Source organism: Mandrillus leucophaeus, unplaced genomic scaffold (assembly GCF_000951045.1).
Source record: "Mandrillus leucophaeus isolate KB7577 unplaced genomic scaffold, Mleu.le_1.0 Scaffold144, whole genome shotgun sequence".
NCBI lineage: Eukaryota > Metazoa > Chordata > Mammalia > Primates > Cercopithecidae > Mandrillus > Mandrillus leucophaeus.
In genome coordinates this window covers 3,537,485-3,544,477 of record NW_012101410.1, presented here as the reverse complement: position 1 = coordinate 3,544,477, position 6,993 = coordinate 3,537,485, and the positions used below count along the sequence as shown (strand labels likewise).

Genomic DNA, 6,993 nt, shown 5'->3' with positions numbered 1-6,993 from the left:
GATCACCATTCACACCTTTAGTCCCATGCAACAAGAATCTGCTTCCTGACTCTCTGACTTTTCTAGAAATATCATATAAATTAAATCAAACATTATGTAGTCCTTTCTGTCTGCCTTTTTCCACAATGTTTCATAATTTCTTTAAAAGTTGATTTGGTGGATGTATCCATAGTTTGTTCCTTTTCTGTTGCCACATAGTATTTCACTACATGGATATACCACATTTTGCTTATTCATTTACCAGTCAAGGTCCTTTAAATAAATCCCTTTTCCATTCAGTGTAGCCAGAGCTGGGTTCTGTAGCCACGAAGATCCCTGACTATATTCCTCCCCATTGAGATGGAAGAGCAGAAGTATCTTCGTGGCTTTTGGATTTATGACCCCTGACACCATTCCTGGCACACAGTGGATATTCAGTAATTCTTGCTGTGGTGCATAGACTGCCAGCAATATCTCAAGGATGAGCTGGGCCTAGATATTACCGGCAGTCTATGCACCTAGCAGTTTCATCTTTTTAGGATTTTCATGCTTTTGTTTCCAAGGAGGCAACAATCAGGGCAGATAATTATTCATCTCTTGCATGCATAAATGCTGCCCTGCTCAAAGAAATGCCTGTTACCATTACCTCCACTCTCCCATTCTTGCTTCTTCTACTGAGCTGAACCTTTTCTCTCTGCATGACCTAGACTCATTGGAAGCCAACAGGTAATCTATTGCCTTAGCTATACAGTTGCCCCCTTCCCCCTTTTAACTGGGATAGGAAGGTTGAGATATCCTTCCTTTCAGGGCTTGGCTAATGTATACCATGCAATATTTATGCTTTGCACGTACCTGAACTTCCCAAGCTGTGCCCTGTTTATGCATTCATGAGGAAGTGTTCAAGAGAATGTCATTTTATCAAATGGAGTTGAACCATAGCTCCACTTTATGAGGGATTACAGGCTGTTTTTTCTTTATTTGTAAATGTGCCAGCCTAAAAAAAATGCTATGTTTTGTCAGAGACAGCTGATTAAACACCTTTGAGTATCTGTCAGTGTAAACTGTAAGATCATTAATTTATGCTGTAAAAAGAATAGCTGGGGAAGTGTGACTCAGACCAGTGTGGTTCCTTTCCTCATTTGAAAAAATAACATTTACATCTTTGGAAAGAATGTTGTGAAAAATCACCCTAATGGATCTACGTTTTCTAGAGTGACATCAACGATGTCACTTTGGTCTCATCTATTTAAAGCATCAAAGTGGATATTTTAGGCTTTAACAGCAGGTGTCCTGAAATTTAAAAATTTCTAAATTTTGGGGGGTTTGAGAAGCTTTTGATCTTTTTCTTGTCTGTCTCCCGTTCTTTCCCTCCTTCTCCCCCTTATTTCCTCATCACCCACCATAGTCTCATCATTATCACATAGTTTTGAAATAATTTCTGCATCTTGTTAATATCTTTGCCTGGATTTTGAGATCAAGAGGTTTCATCTCCTGGCGGAGTTTGGTGTATCTGTTTTAAATGTCGGATTTTAAAGAAGTGCTAGCTAGTGACTTTTCAAACAAAAAAAATCAGGAGGAGAAAATTATCCTTCTAAGGCTGTAGGAGTTGCAGTTACTATGTTGAACCGTGTGTTTAGAAAGTGGAATGTGTTTATACCACATTAATTATAAAAATAAACCTTGTAAATCCTTATCTTTCAGTACAGAATACTAGTCTTCATACAGCACTTGTAGTGGCAGCCTTTAAGTCTACTCCTGTTTCCCAAAACACTTCCCTAGGATTCCACAATATAGTCTGCCCTCCATAAATAAAAACAGGGACCAGTTAATATACACTATAACAACGATACTACAAACAACTGCTATGCAGCACTTAGCATTTCACAAGGTTCATTGCCTTGATTATTTCATTTGATCTTCAAAATAAACCTGGTTCTGTGACTATGATCTTATTTAGAGATCCAAGGTCCAAATGGTAAAGTTTGGAGAATGTGGGTATCGATCCCACTACCTCTCGCATGCTAAGCGAGCGCTCTACCACTTGAGCTAATTCCCCAGATGACACTGACAGTTATCCTGTGTAGAAAACAGGAGACTGTTTTGCAGAGGAGAAAACAGTCTCAGACATTTCTGGAAGGACTAGTACAAGATTGCTTAGAATCCATAAATAATATGTTCATTATACAGTAATCTTGTACCTTGTGTTCAGAGCTAAGGACACAAAGACTAATTAAATGCAAGCTCTGCCTTCAAGTTCAAAGACTAGCAATTGTGGATCCAGGAATTTAATTCAGGTCTTATGTTGTAAATCCTTGTCTTTACTGTCTCAGAGCTAAGGTTGGGGCAAGCCTTGGGCAAAATCATCAGTTATAGGAAATTTGCTCCCACTAAGCACCCTCTTTACTTAAGTTCTTTAACCTTCTCTCTCCTCAAGTACCTAACACCCTCATGCTTCTCAAAGATCTCTCTCAAATTTCCTTTCCAAATTCCCAAATATTATCCCTTCCTCCTCTTCTCACCAAAACTCGGCCCGTATGAATCTCAGTTCTGCCATGTCTGGTTCGCAGTTATCGAACTCTGGAATTGTTTTCCAACTTTTTGACCATGACCTACAGTAACAGGATCACTTATAGCCCACTGGGCTAAGAGAAAACTTACAGAAAGTGCCCCTTGCCCAGGGAAGTCATAGTCCCACACCAGGTTGCACAACTTGGCCATCAGAGCCCACCCTCACCCCCTTAGCCAAATACTCTTTTACAAGGCACAATCTGCAGAGCGATACAGAGCAAGCTAGAGGGGTAAAAAACGTATTTTGCATTACCATATGGGCAGGTGGTTGTGTGAGAAACGCCGTGGTTACTGTCCATGGTCCTGAACAATCACAGCACGTAAGGACAATGGATCTTCTCCCCACTAATTCTTGTTGAATACTCTTACCTCTCACAGGTTTTCTTTGTTTTATTTTTTTCTTGATGAAAAGACTGCCCTTTATACAAACAATGTCACAATGCAAATTGAACCCATGACTCATACATCACAATTTACAAAGGAGAGCGAAGGAGAGTGGATTCAGGCAGCCTGGGTTTGAATCCCAGCCCCACCACTTGTTAGTGGGATTTTAGGGGAGCTATTTTGCCTCTCTGGACTTAAGTTTCTTTATCTTTAAAGTAAGGATGAGAGTAATTAATAGCTCATCGGATTGCTCTGAGTGTTAAATGAGATGATGCATGCAAAGTGCTTTGAGAGTGTGTTGTTTGTAGGAAAAAAAATACTTTCCAGAAGTAGTAAAAGTAACAGTTCTGAATGTAATAATAAATGTAACTTTAAAACTCATATCATGTTTTCAATAGAAAATTTCCTTATCATCAGGAAGTCAAGGAAATACGTGCTCCTTCTCCACATGTGGTAGTCAGGGTAAATCAAAAACGGAAACCATACTCATTATTTTAAAAGAGAATGTAACAAATAAATTCATTAAACAGGGGTTGAAGGGAGGATAAAGCTAAAAGAAAACACTGAAGTAACTCAGAGACAGTAATGGCAGGAAGCAGCTACCAACCCCTAAGGCTGGGTCAACAAAGGGAAGAAGTTGATGTCTTCAGAATCTTGAAAGCTCAACCGACACCCTTCTGCCACATTGTGCTGTTGATACCTAATAGGGAATTAATGAGTAGCAATAGCTTGGTAAACAATCAGTCTACCTGACTAAGAAAGAAGGACCCTGTATGAGGCTCAAAATGCTATCTCCTCTATATTATGCAATATGTCTGACAGTATAGCACCTCAATTAACATAAGAAAACTGTTTAAAAATTATTCAAAAGCTAGAACATGGCAAAGAATATTGCATGTCCTTTAATATCATGTTGGAGCATTGTTTAAGAGATACTCCCAAGGATTTTCTAATTTTCTAGAAAAATATCTTCATTCAATTAACTATTTACTATTTATTATTAATTAGGGCGTAGACAATGCAAACTTTTATTTTAGCCAGAGAAACATTTGTAAGATACAAATAATTTTGTTCAATGGAGATGCACATTATTTATGTCCACTTGGAAACATAGCACCAACAATGACAGTTTTGTTGCCCTCTATGACATTCACCAGTTTTAAATCTCACTTAACAGGTTTATGGCAGCACTCCTTTCCTGACAGACTAAATGCGTTTCTAAATATTTTTGCATAGATATCTTTGAACAAGCTTTACCACCCTGCAGGTTTCTTCCTTTGTGAGTTAAATAAGTCTTTTACAGGTGTTCACTGCATAATTGTATGAGAATTATGATTTTTAAAGTTACATTCTGACCAGAACTGGAATCAGAGAGAGCATTTTATTTGGCCAAAATCACACAATTGGAAAGTAGTGGAGCCAGATTTCCACTCAAGTCTGGCTGACTCCAAAGTCTACGTCATGATCTTTTGGTGCCTTCACTCCAAAAAGATCTGTTTTACAGAGAAATTGAACGAAGAATTGCTGCCAATTTCCTGCTAAAGTTTGATAAAGTTGGGAATCAGGTGGAGTGATAAGCCAGTTTAAAATACTTGGGTTAGATTTATAGACTGAGACAGATCAGAAAAGGTCAAGGGCTTATGTAAAGCAGCGGAGATCATGAAAATGGTAATGAGAGTCGGAGAAGGATGGCAGTCATGTTGACAAAGATGAATTTTAAGACAAACACCAGGTTCCAGCTATTTGAGACCTGAACTGATAACCAGTGGCAGCGCTAAGCCCAGGCAAATGCCCCTCCTTCGCTCCCCTGATTTCTTTGGCCTCTCCCAGGAGCTCCCAGGCTGGATTACAAGGGCAGGAAATTCTAGGCAGCTCAACCAGGCTCTCTTTGATAAATTCTTAAAGCATTTCATCAAAGTCAAGTGGAAAGGTGCTATTTGGAATTAAAAACAGCCACTGCTATGCAGGGGTCTAAAGCAAACTCACTGACTGGTTTTATTTGAAATTTTTAGTACCCATAATTTATCCTCCAGTCAACTTTACAAATACATGAAGACCTTCCAGGTATAAGGCACAGTGGGAAACATTAAAAAAAAAAAAAAAAAAAGAAAAGAAAGAAAAGACTCTTGGAAGGAATCTTGGAGGCTACGGTGATCAATCTGCCTACTTGCTTGTTGGTCAACATTTTTACCAAGCTCTTTCTGTGTGCTGGGCCCTGCTCCAGCCCTGGAAACAGCAGAGTATAAGAGCAAAAGGCCCTTGCCCTCACGGGCTCATAACCTAGCGGGAGAGGCACAATAAAACGATAAACATATAATATAATTTCAGGAATGTTTAGTACCACGAAGAAAATAGAACAGAATCAGAAGAGGGAGTTGTGGTGGCCATGGGAAGCGATTCTAGAGCAGTCAGAAAAGGCTTCCCTGAGGAACTGAATGTAGTGATTTGAAAATGTAAGGGAAAGGGGCACCTGGCAGAGGCAATATTTACTTCACAGGCCCTGAAGAGGGAGTGAATCTGGGGTTTGAAGAACAGCAAGGAACCCGTGTGACTAGAGTGAGGGAGAAAGCAAGAAAAGACAAGTTGTTCAGGCAGCCAGAGTCCTGATCATGCCAGGCCTTGTTGGCCCAAGCTGGAGTTTGAATTTTATTCCAGCCATTTCATCCTGGTCCATCTGTTCTGCTCACTTAGCAAATTAGGACCTTGTGTCTTCCTTACTTGTTAAGCAAACACCACCTGGTGACTGTGCGCTGTTCTGACCTGGCTATTCTAGAAGGTCTACGAAGATGATAAAGGAAGGGGACTTGCCCTTGTGGGCCTCAACATCCAGGCATCTCCTCCAGGGTGCTCCAAGAAACCAGGGGACACTGGTCACTGGGCCCAGAGTGCCCAAGCCTTCTTCATCCTCTTCTGCTAATGGTGCCACCGCGCACTTGTTGCTCAGTTAGAAACCTCATTTAAGATCAGTCACTGAGTGGTACTGATTGTACATGTTTGTTTGTTTGTTTTTGAGACAGAGTCTTGCTCTGTCACCCAGGCTGGAGTACAGTGGTGTGATCTCCGCTCACTGCAACTTCCGCCTCCTGGGTTTGATTCTCCTGCCTCAGGCTCCCAAGTAGCTTGGATTATAGGTGCACACCACCACGCCCAGCTAGTTTTTGTATTTTTAGTAGAGATGGGGTTTCACCATGTTGGCCAGGGTGGTCTTGAACTGACCTCAAGTGATCTGCCCGCCTCAGCCCCCTAAAGTACTGGGATTACAAACGTGAACCTCCACTCCCCGCTAATATTACATCTTAAATAGACCCCTAGTGTATCCTGGCCTCCTTCATTACCAATGCCTTAAACGGTGTTACCATTTCAGACCTAGACCTTGGCAGTGGCTTCCAGGGCTCACCCCACCTACAATCCAGCTTCCACTCTGAGGCTTGATTAATCTTTCTAACACACAAGTCCAATCACATCTCCCATACATGGAATATTTAGTGACCTCACCCAGGATTCTTGAAAGCCCAGGTTCTTGAAAGCCCAGATTCCTGTAGGACCTTCACCTCTTGGCCTCAGGCCTTGAGTTGATACCCGACCTCTCCCCAGACTCTTGTTCTGCAGCCACACCGGACTCTTGCCATTTCCTAATGTACTGTGCTCTTGCCCAGGCCGTTCCCTCTTCCTGGAATGCCCACCTGGTGGATGGCTGGTTGAACTGCTCATCCTTCATGACCCAATGCCAAATGACCTCTCCTCCTTGAAGTCTCCTGATTTCTCTCTAGGCAGAGTTAGTCACTTTCTAAAATCTCATCCATACTGCATTATTATATTATATTATATTACAGTCTCCATTTATTTACTTCTTGCTCCTCTTGTACATAGCAAGTCTTTGTTTTTTGTGGATTTTTTGTTTTGCTTTGATTTTTGAGACAGAGTTTCGCTCTGTCACCCAGGCTGGAGTATAGAGGCGTGATCTGGGCTCACTGCAACCTCTGCCTCCTGGGTTCAAGCAATTCTCCTGTCTCAGCTTCCCAAGTAGCTGGGATTATAGACATGCGCCACCACGCCCAGCTA

The 6,993-nt window shown here is 41.3% G+C and overlaps 1 non-coding gene across 1 annotated transcript; it reads right to left on the bottom strand.

The window, feature by feature from the left end:
* Nucleotides 1-1,962: 1,962 nt before the first annotated feature.
* Nucleotides 1,963-2,035, bottom strand: TRNAA-AGC. The gene has a single exon. It is a non-coding gene; the product is annotated as a tRNA-Ala (tRNA).
* Between the last annotated feature and the right edge of the window lie 4,958 nt (nucleotides 2,036-6,993).